Here is a 19,273-nt window from a genome sequence, read left to right as displayed (position 1 = left end):
TCGGGCCAGCCAGCATTGACAATCTTCACTAGGGATTTGACCCTTTATTGATTAAGAGGTATTGGAACCTTTTCTAACTGAAAGAGCCTTCCTCTAATGAACAGGCCAACGTGCAGTACATCAGTCTTTTCGCTTACAAGGCAATTGAGACATATTCGAATTGGGCATTATCCCAGGTTATACTGCATTTGACAACATTCATATGAACTGCAAACCAAGTATTTTCATCCATGAAGCCTTCTTGACTAATTCTCCAGTGATTACCCCCCCAACAACATTTTGGCCTTGAGAACGACCTGATGGTCGAACACGTGTCGGCTGTACTTGAATTAAAGATCACTTTTCACATATTGGACACTGCGCATCTATGAATTTGGAATTTGTTATAAGATTGGAATCCTACTTAGAGAGTATTGGATACTATGACTGACTAGTCTGTTTTGCGCAACTGAACTATACAACATTACCACTTTATCCTTATTGATCAGATTTGCTGTATACAGAGCTTTTGTGCCAGCTATTTTCATTAGTTCTGTAAATTCAAGAATTGCAGCCAAAAAGACACATAGCATTTACAGGGATCGAAATTGCAGAGAGATGAAAGTTACTTAGCTCCTGGATGAAGGCTAGAAGAGCCTGGTCAGCTCGACACAAACTGCTGCCAGGAGTTCAGTTTGCATCATACCGAAGTCACTTTTGTGGCACGCTAGGCATTAGCTCCTGATTCTCCATTGATAGCTGCTGTACACTGTTGGATGCCCAACCAGGAGCTCATAAACCCTTGTCGAGATTTATCCACTTAACCCCATTTTAAAATAAGAACTTCAAGAGCTATGCAAAACATTGTGTCAACACGTCCTAAACACGGGCAATTTGGTAGTGTTTCATTCCATCAGATTGTTTAGCATGTCTGTGCCACAACAGAAGGTGGTCAATCATATGCAAGCCAGTCAGGACTGCTAACAAATCAGTTCAATGTGAACTGCAACTCATACTATCACGGTTCCACCGCCACTGAAAGTTCACCTGGTTTTGTGCAGTTTCACAGGGAGCGATGCAGCGAGACAAGAAACTTCACAGGTTTTTATTTCAATCCGTGCCATTTTCGTGCAGCGACACAAGAAATGTGTTTTGTTTCCTCAATCTGTGCTAGGCACAAGATACTTCAGGCGGCTCTTTTCAATATGCAGGGGAGTTGGAATGGCGTATTGGGGCAAAGCAGATCGAATTCGAACTGATTTAGCTTCCGCGGCTGGCAGAACGGAATCTAACAATTTTGCCCAGCCCTAATCACCAGTAATGTTCAAAGTACAACTAAAAACACTGGGCCTCATTACAACCTGTCAGGTTTGGACCACGGTGATTCCGTGACGGCGGTAACAAAGTTTTCGTGTCTGCAAGGTTGCGGAAAGACCGTCCGATTACATGCGGTCGGTCGCGCGCACCACATGGACGCGGAAACGTTACCGCCATCACGGAAAAAGCCACGGAAATGGACATAGCGCTGCCACAAGTAGCGCAAAACCCGTGTCCGCCTCCATCGCCACGGACACGGAACCGGAAATAACATGATCGCCAAAACAGGAAACAGAGAGGCGGCCATCAAATAAAGCACAATCCATTGCCATCCAGAGCCAGCACAAGCAGAATCCACACTGTGAGAAGGCAAAAGGGACCACCAGCATGTCTGCCAGGATTCCAGCTCAGAGGCAGCGCAAACCTCGCTTTAGTGAGGTGGAGCTAACTGTTCTGGTGGAGCATATAGTGGAGCATGCAGAGATGCTGTTCAGTGCTGATCAACGACGTGCCACACAGCAGCGAAGGAAGGAAGTGTGGGCGGAAGCAGCACGCAAGTGCACCGCTGTGGGCGTGACTGAGGAGCGTCAAGGACTGCAACAAGCAGTGGGACGACCTCAGGCTGAGGGTTCGGAACCTGATCTCCACACACCGCCAACGCAGCAGTGGGACAGATGGAGAACCCCCTTCCCCACTGAGGCTGCAAGCATGGGAGGAGCGTTGCAGCAGTGTCCTCCACCTTGAGGGCATCCATGGGATCGGGGAGGCTGAGGCAGGAGTGAGCCCACCTGCAGATGCTGGTAAGTGGTGAAACATGAATGCCACATGAGAATATGTTGATGGCATGACTGGGCCAAAAGGACCCATTAACAACCACCCCCCTCCCCAAGTAGTGCATGACTGGGCCAAAGGACCCATTAACAACCCCCCCCCAAGCAGTGCATGACTGGGCCAAAGGACCCATTAACACCCCCCCCCCCCCCCCCCCACCCCTAAGCAGTGCAGGACTGGGCCAAAGGACCCATCATGATCCGTATGGCAACCGATATCACAACAATGCATACCCCCAACAATCAGATGCATGTAACTAACACTATTGAATGATCAGACTGTATGATGCATGTGATGCACCCATCAGCCACCACCACAACACTAATTGCATGTCTTCTGTGTCCCCACAGCCTTATCAAGTGACAGTGATACTGCACAACAGGCCAGGCAATCTGCACCGGCACGTGTCCAAGCCACCGCCCCTGCACAAGAGGATGCTGCCAGCAGTTCGGCATCTCTGCCCCCAGTACCAACTGCAACAAATGTGCCGGCCACCACCACCAACATCCCCAGCGTCTCTACGCTGCCTGAGGCAACACAGGTGCCACGGGAACCCATCACGCTCACCCAAACCAACACAGAAGGCAGCTGCACTGCAGAGGAGGCGGCCTGTAGTGACAACAGTGCCCCAGCAGAGCACTCTGATACTGGGCCACAGGGGGATATGCCCACATTTGATGACCTGGGATCCTTCCATCAGCTGGAGTTTAGCCCCACATCACTCCGAAGTCCCATGAGGTCACCCACCCCATCTATGGCAGAGCTTAATTCCCGCATGCAGCGGATGGAGGAGCAGCAGGCTACCCTCACCCAGCTGGTGGAGAGGCAACTCGAGGAATCTAGGCTGCAGAGGGAGTGCTACAGCACGTCAGTGCGGCGCCCATCAAGGTCCATTGGATGCTTTGCCAGCACTGTTGTCACCCTGGCACGCCATGTGCGGGAGGGTAGTGACAACACCTCCAGGCTCATAGAGTCCATGTTGATTAGGCAACAGGCAAATATTGCACATATGCCATCTATACCTGATTCTGTGCCATCCAATACCACCACCCCATCCAGCTCCACTACTGCCAGTCCAAGGAGGCGCTCGAGTCGGCTAACGGGGCTCTCGGGCAAGGATGCACAGACGCGCACACGGAAGTGATGGCATTTGTGTGGGGCACTGCAAGACACACGTGGACTTGAAGGGTGTGAGGGGTGGGTACGTTTGGGTGGTGGCGGAGGTTGTTTTGGGTGTTTGAACATTGGGGCCTGGGTGGGGGTGGGTACGTTTGGGTGGTGGGTGGGCACGGGTGTACAGCTTCCCTAACCATTGCACCTCCTTCCCTGTTAATCATCAATATATCATAATTTGAAATCAAAACATACATGTGTGGACATCGATCATTTAATTTGCAGTACAACAAATCATTTGTTGTCATCACCATGTCCATGCATTGCTGTGAATGTGCTGTGTCTCAAAAGTAAATGCGAATCAGTTCATCCCGTGCCCTTTGGCCATCAAGTGGACCCCCAGGGGGAGGTGGTGCCATGCCATGCCATCATGGGCTGTACAGCAGTGATCCGCCAGATCTGCTCAAACAGCGGAACCGGGCCTTCAGCAGTCCGAATGTCCGCTCAATTATTCCACGTGTGCGGACATGTGCCCTATTGTACGCCTCTTCATGCTTGTTCCTTGGTCTCCGTACAGGTGTCATCATCCATGGCGCGAGTGCATATCCAGAATCACCTACATGGGATGTAGATGGGGTGATAGTCAGTGTTTGTGGTATCATGTCTTCATCTGATGCTGTGCTATCTTGCATCATTGTTCATTCATGCATGTGTGCCATGCAGTGGTTGGAAGTGTTTATTGGCCATCACAGTGGATGTAGCCAAATGGATATTGACCTACACATTTACGTGCATGTGTACTCTGCCCTGCTGGTGACATTTGATTGGGAGTATGGCATAGTGCAGTGATGTGCACACATGGCAGAGTCACTCCACTGTAATGAAGTAGTTAATGCAGGACGTCTCATTTACAGGCATCATGTGCATTGGGAGGGCAGTGTTCCATTTGTGGGTGGGTGTTTGCAGTGGCACAAGGTGTATGGGACAGTGACAGTATCGGCTGTGTGTGTCATGTGGCAGGGTGTGTACGGGCACACTGTGTTGACCTGTCATGTCTGCCTTTGTGATGTTTGGGATCCGCTGTCTATTTGGTTGATGGCAGGGGGGCTGATGCATGTGCGGTCACAGCGGCACACTCACATTGCTCATTGGCCTGGAGACACACACACCCCACTTCAACAGGGTCGGAGCATTGTCAGCTGTACTCACCTAATAGCCATGTGGTTTGTCCAGCATAGCGTTCCATGTACCGTGGCAACGTGGAATTCCGCAGTACCATCGAGTCATGGGTTGAGCCTGGGAAACATGCGCAGCAGTGTGTAATCAGTATCGTGGCATCACATACCATCTGTACATTCAACGAGTGATACTGTTTCCTATTGCGGAACACCATCTCAATTGCACGTGGTACTGTCAGCTCAATGTGGGTGCAGTCAACTGCACCTATGCAATTTGGCATGCCTGCTATGGCATGGAAGGCCAACTTGGTGGCAATGACCTCGGGGAGGGTACGGGGTAGGGCTATGTGTTCCGACACATGGCGCAACAGGGCATCCAGTACCTGTACCAGGATTTTTGAAAAACAGGGTTGCGATATGCCGTGCAGCTCACCGACCGTGTTGATAGGTGCCAGTGCCAAGGAAATGCAGCACAGACACAACCTTCAGGAGGGGGGGGGGAATGGCGGTGGGGGTGTCTATGTGGCTGCTGATGTCCTCAATCATGGCAGTGATGCAGTGATGTACAGGATTGTTGGACGGTCCAGCCTGTATAGTGTGTGGATCTGTCCTGGGGTAAGGTTCCAGGGTGAGGCCCTGATGCATGGTATTGCAGGCTGCCTGCGGGGTTGTGCCGCCTGGACAAATGGGGTTTGCCATAGGTGCAGGGGTGGCTGGCTGGTTGGTTGGCGCCTGCGCCGCCGCCTCCTCCTCCTCCTCCGCACCATTACTGCCATCATGTGCAGTGCTGCCTGTTGGTTGAGTAGGCCCAGTCCAAGTGCTACTAGAGCTGCTGCCTGCATGGTTCTGTGTTGTGTTGGGCTGGGTGTGGCTCTTTTGTAGGCTCCCAGTGTGCTGCTGGGTCCAGCTGGGCTGATTTGGTGCACCTGTGCCCTGATTCAGTTCAGCAGGCACTGTTTAACGTCATGTTCGTGGTGGTGGCGGTACCGCCACCGTGATCACGGTTTTAACGCCATTTTTCTGGTGGTGTTTCCATGTCCGCGCTAGTTGTGATGCTTGCAGTGTTTCGTATTGCTGGTAACGGAGGGGTTTCCGTGCAGGTGGACTTACCGGGACCCTTAACTCCGCGGTGGTGGTTGGGGGAGGTGCTATTTCCGGGGCCGCGGGTCATTATTGGAGCGGTCGTGGAAACGGTGCCGGTATGGTTTTACCGGCGGCGTTAACTTTAGACCGGTCTACTTGTAATGAGGCCCACTGTCTTTATGTTCCTACATTACTTTTGAACCTCAGAACTTTCCAACCCCTTACCAGTGCAGAATCCTCTTGTTCTCGATCTCTTTGATCCTCTTATATCAGAGTCTGTGCTTCCACTTGTTGTGCCAGTCCTATTCCATGGACTGCCAATGGGAATGTGAGGGACTGTTGGGAGAAGATTGCTTCCCATGTAAAGTGTCAGCTCAGTCCGCCACACTTACATCGCTGCGCTGACCAGGAGAGAGGACAGGCAGCAAACCTCAGCCAGACAATCTGCCCTTCTCACCTGAGCCTGATGCCGCATCACACTATGGTTCACAAAACATAATCTGCACTGGTCTGGTAGCTTGGCTACACCGCAGAGCCACAAAAACGATCAAGCACATCCACCTGACATGCAACAGTGGACCGGAGTTTCAAACCATCAGTCAATGCAGGAAGGGAGAATAGGATAACCAGTCATACAAGGGGAAAAGAACTATGGAGAGCCAAGAAACCGAAGGCAAACATCGGAAACGTCCAAGGAAACAGAGCAGGGCCAAACACAAGGCACACAAGAAATTAAAAAGGAGGTGGAAGTACTTGAGTAAGTACCGCTTTTCCGCGTTGGTCTCTGCTACTGCTACTGAACCTGAAGACCCGTGGACATGTATGGACGTGTGTTCCTGCATTGAACTTTGTCATGAAGCCCATTGAAGCTGGATTGGCCCGCGCTTTGTCCCGCCTACCCATTCACCCGCCCACCAAAACAAGCGGATCGACTACTTCCTATAAATCGAGAGTGCACGCGCACAGTGTGCGCGCACTCGCGGATGTACTCGAGTAAGAACCGCTTTTCCGTGTTGGTCTCTGCTACCTGCTACTGCTACTGAACCTGAAGACCCATGGACGTGTATGGACGTGTGTTCCTGCATTGAACTTTGTCACGAAGCCCATTGAAGGTGATTAAGGAGCTTGGTGGGCGTTGACCTGGATAGTGACTAACTTTTTTGAAGGATGTTGTGACGGTGATCACAACGTCTGTTTCTTTCCCCATTCAGCTGGATTGGCCCACGCTTTGTCCCGCCTACCCATTCACCCGCCCACCAAAACAAGCAGATCGACTACTTCCTATAAATCGAGAGCGCACGCGCACAGCGCGCGCGCACTGGCAGAATTGCTCGAGTAAGTACCGCTTTTCCGCGTTTACGCGGAAAGCGGACATTATAGTAAGATACTGGTTTACGTGTTTGATTTTTCAAGCCAAAACAGCTACTTTGATTATATTGAGTAGGGTAATATTGATACTTTGTGAAAAAGTTTGCTGGTTTAGTGGCTGCTACGTTTGCCTTTCACTCCTTGAAAACTGGTATGCCTGCACAAATGGAGCACTTTTTTTCTTTAAAAAGTAAAACTAATCATTTGCATTCCTCTCACACGTCGATCATGTTGACCCCAATTCATGCTCAGAATTCTAATCATAAGAGACAAATTGAAAATACGGTTGGAACGCAAATTCCAAACCAGCTAAGCGTTTCCCATACTATCAATAAAGACACTCAAGAGTACCTGTGGCCTGAGTGAGAGTTCAAAAGTTTTACTAATCTCCAACGGTGCACAGGTTGTCTCTGACCGGACGCTTTTGGAATCCACAAAAATTAATGTTATAAATAATAAAGAAAACACTTCACTTGCACTATCACCTATCCCTTATGCACATTATGACTCTAATTCGTCTGGCATATCCATTTATGCCAGTCAATGCGAATCCCCAATAACCATTGTTGAGGAAGGTAAGAACGCATCAGGTGTGATTGACGAATCTAATATCTCTTCGTCTAGTGTTCACTCTAATATTCCATCCTTTGCTTTACCTACCCCTCGCCCAGCTGCCCGTACTTATAGTAATGATTCCCTGCAAAACATGATTGAATTTACCTCTCGCCCAGCTGCCCGTACTCATGGTAATGATCCCTCGCAAAACATGATTGAATTTACCCTGTCTGCAATGAATACAACAATATTGAGCATGTATAAACTATTTGAAAGTCTGGATCTCAAAATTGAAAAACAATCCTTTCAACTAGAAGCTCTTTCTTACTGGTTGAATAGTAATGGCAAGACCATAATGGGAGGAAATAGATATACAAAACGGAGTGAAACTCTAGACACTTTACCAAGAATAGTAAATGAGGATTCTCATTTACAAAATGAATGTCATTCTTCACCAATGAAAATACAAACGGGTGAAGGCAAGCGTCCCCAACCAGCACGATCCTCCCCGCAATGAGAGACAAAGGAGGACTCTCCCAAGTTGGGGATAAAGCCAAGACAGAGTGCGGGTGAGCTTAAATGGGAGTTTATCAATCAGAATAGGGCATGCAAAGAACTCTGCAAACTCCGAGAGCGCTCTGTCTGACAATAGCAAAGACAGGCGTATATATTTACAAAACACGTCATCAGAACCTACATTCTATAAGGGGCACAAGTTCAATGGGATTGGGTGGTGATGACTAGCTATAGGCGCTGCTGCGATGTGGTTGGCCTTGGCTGGAGGACGTCACTGGTCAGCCTCGTGGGTTGGGCTGGGCCTGGCGGGTCGGCTGAGTTCATCCGGGCGGTGTTGTTGTGCCATTGTGGGCAGTGTCAGAGATGAATGTCTTTTCCTGACTTATTTGCCCTAGGCCATGCACACCGCAGTCATTCAGTTATTGCAATATTATCTTCTTTAGTAAATCTTTCAATAGGTTATTCTACAGGTTAATGCAACACAGGAGGAATGCACCTTGTGAGGGGTCTGATGGTCATTCATCAGTGCATGGTTACCAGTGTCCTGTTGACCGGTACCATAGGTCGAGGGGCTAAGTCTCAGGGCATGGGACGGGCGGTACATGCCTCTCTGTCTTGTTTAAAAGTCGTTATGAATGGGCTGCTGTATGTTGCCACAGTATTGGGTATCCTAATTGCACAGGGCCATAAGTCTAAGGTGATCCGGTGGGTTGTGGGGTTAAAGAGGGGGCGCCTTTGGATTTGTGTATTCAGGCAGAGGTTTACTGCTATGCTGTAAATAATGCAGGTGGCGGGCCGTGGCCTTGGGTGCTGCGGAGGGGACTACAAATCTTTGAAGCGGCTCCAGCCTAGTTGGGGGAGGTGGAGCAGTGCGGCGCGGGCCTCTGCTCTCTTGTTTGGCAGTCTTCGCAGGGTGGGAGGGGGAATGGCCTTGCACATATTCACAAAGGTATCTTCCTCGTGTGTTGCTGACTTTAGGTACAAACATTTGAACACTCTATAATACTCATTTGGATCACTCGAAAGCATACATTTCAACTTTGCTAAATGTCTCTCAAATATAGCCAGTCTGAGCACCTTATTTGTACACTATGTTTTAACAACTACAGCATTTAGTTATATGCATATACATTTGCAGTAAGTGAGGTAGTAGTGTGGTTGGTGGAGCACAAAGAAAGAGACCCGCCACCGTGCGTGGCGGTAGTGGCACATAAGGGTTTAGACATACACACATGACGGGTGCATTCTCGCGTGTCCTTCACATGAGCCCTCTGTATGATTACACTTGTCTTCCCTTGTACTCTAGCAGCATTAATTCGGTTATGGCGCGGGACCGTGGAGTGTAAGCTTTTCAATGATACATATAACGAATAGTCCCCCCGGAACGCTTTTTATTATTTGCACACAACTGCAGGGGTGTGGGTCCTTCATTGCTGGTGTCACGTGAACATACGTTCTACCATAATTACACATTTTTACAGGTTTCTTTAATAAAAGAAGTTTTGTGAAGAGAATGCGCGTATTACAAGTAGTTTTGGCATTAGTATTTGGGGACTTTTCTGCTTTCATCCGATGACCATTTTACAGTTCTCTCCATCACCCAGGCCTCGCTGGCCGGGTCATGCTGGGAGCAGTGATACACTGCGGAAGGTGAAATGTTAGAGTGTTAGTATCTTACGCTAGCTCATGTCCATCTTGTTCGTGGGAACGGGCTCACAGGGGATCTGCCAGGGTGCTGCGGCAACAGGGATAATTGAAACTCTCCGAGGGTGGGGGCCGCGCTACAGTGCGCTGAGCTCACACCATCTTCATTAGACAAAATGCTTTCTGAGGCCTAGCTGAATTCAATACGTGTGGGCAATGTCTTCAGCAGGTGAGCCCTCCACCACCTGGGCCCTGGTGGTATGAGGGGACGCCCAATGAGCCATGGCCCTCACCTGGGGAAGGGATGTAGGCAAGGGGGGTCTCTTGGACCAACCCTCCCCTACACAGGTCCCGTAAAAACACAAATGTTACCGGAATTTGTTGAGGTGATTAGGCCGATTGAAACACCTACCATTGTTGATGTAAATGATGTCGGCTCACCCAGTAAGGCGGAGGTATGCCTGAACAACATCCAAGATGAGAAGCTATCTCCACCCGATATTGTAATCATATCTCCAGAGAAGGCAAAACTGGTCCGCCAAAAGGACCCCGTCGTACACTTAAAAAAAAAAAAAAACAATTGAAAAACATGCTGGGCGGAGGACCCATAAAATATTTGCTTAATGCATTTTTCAAAGCTATTGGGGGAACTGTTCCAAATTTGGATGATAGATTACCACAAAAAGTGCAAAAACCTCTGCCTGTAGTGCAACCTCAAACACAGACAGAGACGGTATCAGAACCACTGAAAGCTGTATCAGTAAGACCAAATGAAATACCCAGCACTCCTATAATACAGTCAGCTTCCGAAGACACTCACACTTCTGTAGATTGTCCGTTAGTACAATCACCGCTGAGTCAGCTTGTTCATACCATTGAAAGTTCAAACAAGTTACCTCAAGCAATTGGTAAGGAGGATATACCACATCTTCCTTCTGCACTAACTAAAACCCAAAGTGAAGAGAGTATGGAAAAATTAAGACAGGCGGTTGATGATTATATTTTAAAACGGCTGCTACCACTATCTCAAGATAAACCGACAATCTCAGAAATGAGTAATACATCACGAACAATTTCACACAGACCAGAAATATCTGAGAAAGTGTATAGACAAGAGGATGACTTGGATGAGAATGTTGGTCGCAATCATGTTAATGTTGCAGCAAAAAGAAAACCTTCTGTCACAACCTCCAACAAAACAGTCTCAGCAGACGAAAAGTAGGGTTAAATCCCTTATCCTGAAAAGTAGAGGTGGTGATTTTGAAATATATGAGTGTCCTAAATATATTTAGTGATATAGCAGCATTACAAGATGTAACCTCTAGTGATCTATCACAAATTGAGTTTGTCTCTGAGGTATCAAAAACAGTAGTGAGACTATGGATTCCTTCAAATGTTGTGTTTAATGTGATCTGGCAATCAAGAATGACATTGTTTGACATGGGATTTTTGTTGGCACATGATCCTGACCAGAACGTTGAAATAGAACAGAGCCCACCGACCCAACTGAATATATATCAAAGTTTGAATAAAAAAAACGGCGGGCCTCCAGTTGGTTTTGGTGATACTAGAAATTAACCACTAGTAAATTTGCAAGTTTTAAATATAGCAAGCTGGAACACTAGAGGGCATTCACATCTACATGATTCCATTAAAAAGCTCAAGATCTTATATCATATTATTGTCTTGCAAGAAACCTGGATGACTAATATCCGATATGGGATGGCTATGATCTCTCACTCTCTCCAGCTTTAACCACTGCTGGTAGACCTTCATCAGGATTGCTTGTTGCTGTGCACTCTGAATCCGGCCTCTCCATTTCATCATGGAAAGTAGAGGCGGCATTCTTACAACTTGTTAGGATTGCACAGCAAGGGAAAGAAATTGCCTTAATAAATCTTTATCGTAACCCAGCAGGAATTACTGATGTCTTTTATGCAAGTCTCTCTAAATTGTTAGACATAATTTGCATGGATGCACATATCACACATACACTAATCATGGGAGACCTAAATTTAGATTGTATATTGAGGACTTCTGATGAAATAGACACTTGGAACCTGTTTATGCCAGAGAGAAAATTTTCAGATGATTAATGGGTCAGCCAATGGTGACATTCCGCCCCAACCAACATGGTATAGGAATACCAGTTTTAGCACTATTGATTATATTTATATCAATAGGGAAGCGTTCCATATAGTCAAAGATTTGAATATACTCTCACAAACTTGCAGTGATCATAGCCTTCTTTCTCTAGCGTTAAATTGGGATACAACTATGGTTGATAAGAACTATTTCACCCAATCTGTGGTTATTAATGGGGCAAGAACACGATTGAGGTGGAATCAGACAAATCTTCAAGCATTTGGTATCACGATACAGAATAACAGACATTCGATCAGACTATTGCAATATCCAGATCTACTGACACCATATGCTAATACAATGACAGAGAGCACAAAAAAAGGTCTACCACACAAACATGCTTTTGACTACACCTTGCAAAACAGACGTACTGAATATAGGAAAGAAAAAAAAGAGACATTCTAACTACAACTATAAACATAAATTGGTTAGCTCTGACAAATGCTTAAACCAAATATAAAAACTGGTTGAAAAGCCACAAAGCTATAACATTCCAAAAAGATAGTGAAAGGATGCAGCAAGCAATAATCAATAAAAACTTGTCTGAAATGTGGCAGTTATTAAATAGCCACAATACAAACTTACAAGCCGATACCCAGCTTAATGGGGTGCTTCAAAAAGACTTGGTTAATTATTACCAGAAGCTTTATGCTGATGAGAAGCTCGATCGAAGCCAATGCCTTCATAAGGTCTCCTGTCCATGGCTCATGGAAGTTTGCTCTGTAGACATTGAGGATACCATCAGACAAGCAAGTTGTCATGATGCCTACCCCCGGAGCACCAGGCCAGGCCCAGCACCCCCAGGACCAGGCATCATGCCCCCGGGTAAAAGCCCAGCGGCCCCTTATAGGGGCTCTTTGGACTCTGTCCTGGCGCCTTTGGCGCCAGGCTCATGTTGGCCATCAGTCCTGGCGCCACAGGCGCCAGGCTCATAAAGGAAAGTATTTGGTGCACTTACCTGATGCAGACCATGCTGCATACTCACCTGATGCAGACCATGCTGCATGAAGACCCAAGCCAAATGAGGCTTAGGAGGGACTATTTTACTGAAGGGACTATTTTGTTACTTGGGTGGGGCTGTGGAAGAATACTTACCTAGGACTTCTTCCAAGGCTATTTAAGCCACGCCCGGACAGCCACACGTGCTTCGCGTTGTTCTGCATCCCAGCAGCTGAACGCTCACCGTGTCTGCTCCTGCACCTGGACCCCAGCCACGCCCGCCTCGAACCTGGAACACCTGTAAGGAAAGAAGAGAAGAGAAAGGTGAAAACCAAGAACTTATTCAAACTTCTTACCTGCATCCGGAATCTTCACGCCAGCATTCTTGAAGAAAGACTTCCATTTAAAAGAATTGCGTTGCTCGCTGCAGCGCCGCGCTTCACTCACCTGTTCTTGAGACATCTCCCGGCTCCATCGTGGCTGTCAGCACCGGTCGCCACATCTCTGCACCTAGGGGAGAGAAGAAGAGACAAAAGGTGAGCAGAGGGAACACAGGAGGAAAGCCGAATTTTCAGCCATAATACTTACCGGCTTTTCTTGGTGAACCATTCCACATTTCGGGTCGGCGCCGCTTCGTTGGCAGGTACCGCACCCCAGCCCCTATGGGGAAAGGACAAAAGACATTACTGGGGAATTATAAAGACATTTAGAGAGGTCGCCCTCATCACTAACTCACCTGGTTTTACCATCGGCAATTTAACCCCTCAACGCATCGCCTTCGTTCTGCACTTGAAAATAAAGGACAGATCACAGGTTAGGAAGACAACATAAAAAGAGGCTCACACTTGAACTTTTGAATCTTCATACTTACGGCGTATCGCTCAGAAAAGTCAAGTGGATTTTGCCAGCGCCATTCTGAAAACCAGTGAAGTAACTGGACGAACGCGCGCCCCTGCTCCAGAAGCAGGATGGAGAGTTCATCCTTCCAAACCATAAGGTGAGCTTAAACCGGGGGTTTTGGAGGAAGTCAGAGAAGAACGAAGTGGGAAAGGGGGGAGCAAGCACACTATTCTGCAGACAGTTAATCCCCTTTCTCATCTGCAGAAGGATATTCCTACGGGCCAGACAAGCAAGATTTGGGGGTCCTGTTCAATCGGTGGTCTGAGTTCTGCGCATCACGCTTGAAGAGGCCCACAGCAACTCATACTAGACCAGCGCCTCCGTGGGAGCCAGGTGAGCGTTACACAAGTACATCTAGAGCCTGTGGACCAGATGGCTTAAGTAATGCAATGTTAAAAGCTAACCCGAAAGAATGGGCTCTGATCCTATTTAACATCTTTCAAGCAGTAATACGCCTACAGATGATCCCTCAATCGTGGAAGACATTGATCGTAATTCCAATTTATAAGAAGGGTGATCGAACATTACCACAGAATTATAGACCAATAAACGCTGCTGGACTCTCCAGGGAAAATTTTTGCCAAACTGCTTTTACAACAATTTAACGCTTGGACCCTAATCAAACAGGGTTTGTCTCAGGAATGGGTACACATATTAACTTATTATGTTTGAATGCCATAAAATCACAGAGTCAAATATCGAAACAATCAATTTATTTCGCTTTTGTTGACCTATTTTCTGCTTTTGATTCGATTTCACGTGCAATCTTCTTTCAAAAACTGCAGAGGGATAAGTGCCCCTTGACTTTATATGATCTTATTTTTGCACTACATTCTAATACTTCAGCTCGTATTTGTTTATCACTGACTGGTTTATTATCCGACCCTATACCAACATCACATGGGGTGAAACAATTCTGTTTACTGGCATCTTCCATTTTTAATTATTTTATATATGATTTGAAACATATCTTTGAGACAAACAAGTTACTTCTTACCTTGTAACGTTCTTTCGATGGGATGTTCCTCCGACGTATTCCTTATCTTAGGTATCTCTTTCCATCTTTGCTGGCCTTGGAAAAATGTTCTCTAGAGGGCGCTGCGCGTCGACGTCCGCCGAGTCGATGTCCCTCGACAGCTGCCGTATCGACGTCATCCTGCCTATAAAGGCCGCGCGCAGCGTCCGTTGCTCAGTTCCGTTTTGTAGCCCACAATAATTCTTTCTGGACTAGACTAATCACCCTGAAGGAGCGTAAGCTGCAACAACAAGGGAAGTAGTACTGCGGGGATGGATGGGAGGGTCCATAAGGAATACGTCGGAGGAACATCCCATCGAAAGAACGTTACAAGGTAAGAAGTAACTTGTTCTTCGAAGGGATTGTGTCCTCCGACAGATTCCTTATCTTAGATAGGCTCCCATAGCAGTATTCTGTTATTGGAGGTGGGAGTACTGACTTCATGCTTCCTCTTATTGATGAATAGAGTGCAATACTGCCTTTCCAAACCTAGTCTCTTGACTGGAGGAGGAATCCAAGTTGTAAATCCGTGTAAAGGTATGGACGGACGACCATGTGGCAGCCGCACATATGTCTCTAACCGGCACTCCTCTTTTGAGGACCGATGAAGCTGCGATACCTCTGGTCGAATGAGCCCTAAGATTTCGAGGGGGCTCTTTTCCTGCCAGTTTATAACATTCCAAAATGGCTAAAATGATCCATCTGGAAATGGTCTGCTTAGTTATTGGTAACCCCAGCTTGTGACCTGCGTAGCCTACAAACAGCTGGTCTGCTTGTCTTATCCTAGCCAGTCTACTGATGTAAAAACTTAAAGCCCTTCTTGGGTTCAGCCTGTGTAACCTCTCTTCCTCTTTACCCGGATGAAGAGGAGGATAGAAAGATGGAAGGGTAATCTTGTGAGTGATATGAAATTCAGAAACCACCTTTGGGAGGAAATTAGGCTTCACTTGCAGAACAACTTTGTCTTTGTGAAAGATTGTATGAGGGGGTTTACAAGAAAGAGCTTGTAACTCGCTCACCCTTCTAGCAGATGTAAGTGCTATTAATAAAACAGTCTTAAGGGTAAGAAATCTTAACAAACAAGAGTGGAGTGGTTCGAAAGGTGTGCCCATCAGGAAAGTTAGGACTAAGTTTAAATCCCATAGGGGAACCTGGAATGGTCTTGGGGGATAAACGTTAGTTAACCCCTTTAGAAACTAGGATGGTTCTTCCGCAGTGCGCTTAAAGATGGATAGCACTGAGAGATAGCCCTTGATGGTGCCAACTTGAAGGCCTGAAATCGCTAAATGGAGTAGGAAGGACAAAACCATTGGTGTACCACATGAAAAGGGGTCGATATTCTTTTCTCTACACCAGTTGCAAAATCTGTTCCAACGGCAGCGGTATAAAGATTTTGTTGCTGGCCTTCTTGCCGAAAGCAACACCTCCATAACATCATCAGGGAGGTCCCAATCCTTGTACCTCAGCCTTTCAGAAGCCAAGCGTGAAGGTTGAGGGTTTTGATGTCTGGATGGAGAACCTGACCTCCCTTCTGTGAGAGCAGATTCTCTCCGAGTGGAAGTCGAATTGGAGGGCAGATGGACAAGTCTAGAAGGTCCGGGTACCACGTTCTCCTGGCCCAATCCGGGGCAATTAGGATCATGGTTTTCCGGAATCTTCTCAACCTCCTGATCATTTAAGGAATGACAGGGACCGGTGGAAACGCGTACAGAAGCGGAAACTCCCAGTCCACTATGAACGCGTCTCCCAGAGCTCCTCTCGGGGGAAATTCCCTTGACCAGAACAGATCGCACTTCCTGTTGACACTGGTGGCGAACAGATCCACCTGAGGGGTTCCCCAAAGGGCGAAGATCTCTTGAAGGACTTCCTGAGCTAGTTCCCACTCGTGGGAGACTGTGCTCTGCCTGCTCAGAGCGTCCGCTGTCAAGTTCTTCTCTCCGGCTAGGTGAACTGCCGATAGAGATTCCTTCTTGGATTGCCCAAAACCAGAGCTGCAGCGCCTCTCTGCACAGAAGTAGTGATCCTACGCCTCCTCTTTTGTTGAGGTAATGCATGGCCACTGTGTTGTCCGTCATTATCAGGACATTCTTTCCTTGTACAGATGGCAGGAAAGCCTTCAGCGCAAGTCTGATGGCCCTCTGCTCTAACAGGTTGATATTGAGTCTGGACTCCGATGGAGACCAACGACCGCTGATGGTCAAGTCGTTGGCGTGGGCTCCCCACCCCGTGAGTGAGGCATCCGTGACTACTGTTATCTCCGGCCAGGGTTGCCAAAACTGTTCTCCTTTCAGAATGTTCTCCTGACAGGCCCACCACTGAAGGTCTCGAGGCACCCTGTCGGGAACCTGAAGAAGATCTGTCATTCTCCCTGAGAATTGTGACCACTGAGATCTCAGTGCCCACTGGAGGGATCTCATTCTCAGGCGAGCCTCTGGCACTAGGAAAATACAGGATGCCATGAGGTCTAGCAACCTCAAAAAGTCGAAGGCTGGGAGACGTTGGGCATTTTGGAACTTGGTAACCATCTGTAGAATATCTTGAGCCCTCACCTCTGGTGGCGAGGCTTTTCCCAGGGAAGTGTCCAGGATCGCTCCAATGAACTGGAGTCTCTGCAATGGTATCATTTGTGACTTCTTTAAATTGAGGGAGAAGCCCAGTCTGTGCAGGGAGTGGCAAACGTGATTTAGCTGGATCGGAGCTTGTTCCGAACATACAGCCCTGATCAACCAATCGTCCAGGTAGGGGTAGACGTGAATCCCTTCCCTCCTTAGACTTGCAGCCACTACCGACATTAACTTGGTGAAGACCCTCGGGGCGTAGGTCAGCCCAAATGGCAGCACTCGAAATTGATAATGAGAGTTGCCAATTGCGAACCTCAGGTATTTCCTGTGTTTGAGATGGATTGGCACATGGAAATAAGCGTCCTGAAGGTCCAGAGATACCAACCAGTCCTGGAACTGAAGGGCCTGGAGGATCTGAGAAAGAGTTACTATCTTGAATTTGTCTTTCCTGAGGAATTTGTTCAATTCTCGCAAGTCCAGGATGGGTCTCAGTCCTCCGTCTTTCTTTGGAATGAGAAAGTAAGGGGAGTACCAGCCCCTGTTCCTCTCCGCTACAGGTACCGGTTCTATGGCACCTTTCTCTAGCAGGTCTAAAATTTCCTGCAAGAGGAGCGGATCTGGAGCTTTTTGAGAGCTGATCCCCGGTGGATGACTCTGAGGTATGCGTAGGAGAGGCAGGCAGTAACCTTGTGCAACTGTCTCCAATGCCCAAGCATCTGACGTGATAGCCTGCCATTCCGCCAGATGTGGAGTTAACCTGCCTCCTACAGGTGTCTTGTGAGGGAAGTCCTCAGAGTAGTTTTGGGGCGGCTGATGCAGATGCCGATGGTAAAGAGGCACCTGCTGTTGCTGCGGCTTTTGAATATCTACCCCGTCCACTTCGGGTAGTTCTTCTTTGTCCCCTTTGAGCCGGTCGTCCTCTATCTCTTCCGAATGCGGAGTAGAAGCGAAAGGACTTGCCTCTCGCAGAGGATCCTGTGGGACGAAAAGGAGTCTGAGGGATTGCAGCGCCTAGGGATTTTGCTGCTGCCTTTGATGTTTGCAGTTTTTCTAAACTGTCATCTGCCTTTTTCCCCAAACAAAGAAGAGCCATCGAATGGCATGTTCAAGAGCCTGGCTTGCACATCTGGGGCAAAACCAGACTTTCTCAACCAAGCGAATCTACTGGTTGTTGTACTTGCCGCCATTGCTCTGCTGATACTGTCAGCCGAATCAATGCCCGTCTGGAGGGATTCGCACATAGCGTCTTTACCGTCCTGTATGGTATTTAGGAACGCCTCCCTTTCTTCTCCCTCCGGGATGCAGTCAGCCGCTGTAGAAGCACACTCCCAAAGTGTATGGCTGAATCGAGCAAGGGTGCAAGTAGCATTAATAGATTTTAACGCCATGCTACATGCTGAAAAAACTTTCTTAGCCATAGCATCATATTTTTTGTCGTCCCTGTCCTGTGGGACGGTAGGGTAAGCAGTCTTGATGTCAGTAGAAGATGCTGCCTGTACCACCAGACTTTCTGGGGATGGGTGTTTGGACAAAAACTCCGGGTCTGCAGAAGATACCCTGTATTTAGTAGACAGTTTTTTATTTACTGCCGGGACGACATCTGGGGTTTCCCAGTTCGTCATGATTTTCCTTTGAAGAGCCTTATGAAAAGGTACTACAGGATCCTCCTGTGGACCTTTATCAAGAATATCCATGAGGTCATCTTGTTGGAAAGCCTGTGAATGTGTTGACCACCCCATAAATTCTGTGATCCTGGCCATTAAGGCTCTATAGGGGGTTTCAGCATGCTCCCCTGGGTCTGGCCTAGCGAACTCCACCTCAGGGGAAGTGTCTAAACCACTTGCCTCATGTAAGGCATCATGGAGTTCCTTTAATCTGCATTCCTCTGAGGATAACTCCTCTTGAACTGGGGTTGCAGATCCCTGCAACTCAAATGTCTCTTCTTGGTCAGATAGTTCTCCCTCTTCCATAATTGAGGACATTGTTCTCAATTGGTCTGAACTCACAAAGGGTGTGAAACCCATCTCCAAGGCAGAGGGTGCCAAACTTCTTGTAATCGGCCTTGAAAACGTCGATGTCGTCGACGCCAAAGGCTTCGAACGTGGCGTCGAAAACAAAGGCGGAGGCCT

General features: G+C 47.7%; 1 protein-coding gene across 1 annotated transcript in view; it reads right to left on the bottom strand.

The window, feature by feature from the left end:
• FNTB (farnesyltransferase, CAAX box, subunit beta) overlaps window positions 1–19,273 on the bottom strand; it is a 501,476-nt gene that overhangs the window by 403,708 nt on the left and 78,495 nt on the right. The gene's annotated exons all lie outside the window — the stretch shown is intronic.

The sequence above is a fragment of the Ambystoma mexicanum genome, chromosome 14, assembly GCF_040938575.1.
Source record: "Ambystoma mexicanum isolate Mex_15411 chromosome 14, UKY_AmexF1_1, whole genome shotgun sequence".
NCBI lineage: Eukaryota > Metazoa > Chordata > Amphibia > Caudata > Ambystomatidae > Ambystoma > Ambystoma mexicanum.
This window is presented reverse-complemented; position numbering and strand designations above follow the sequence as displayed.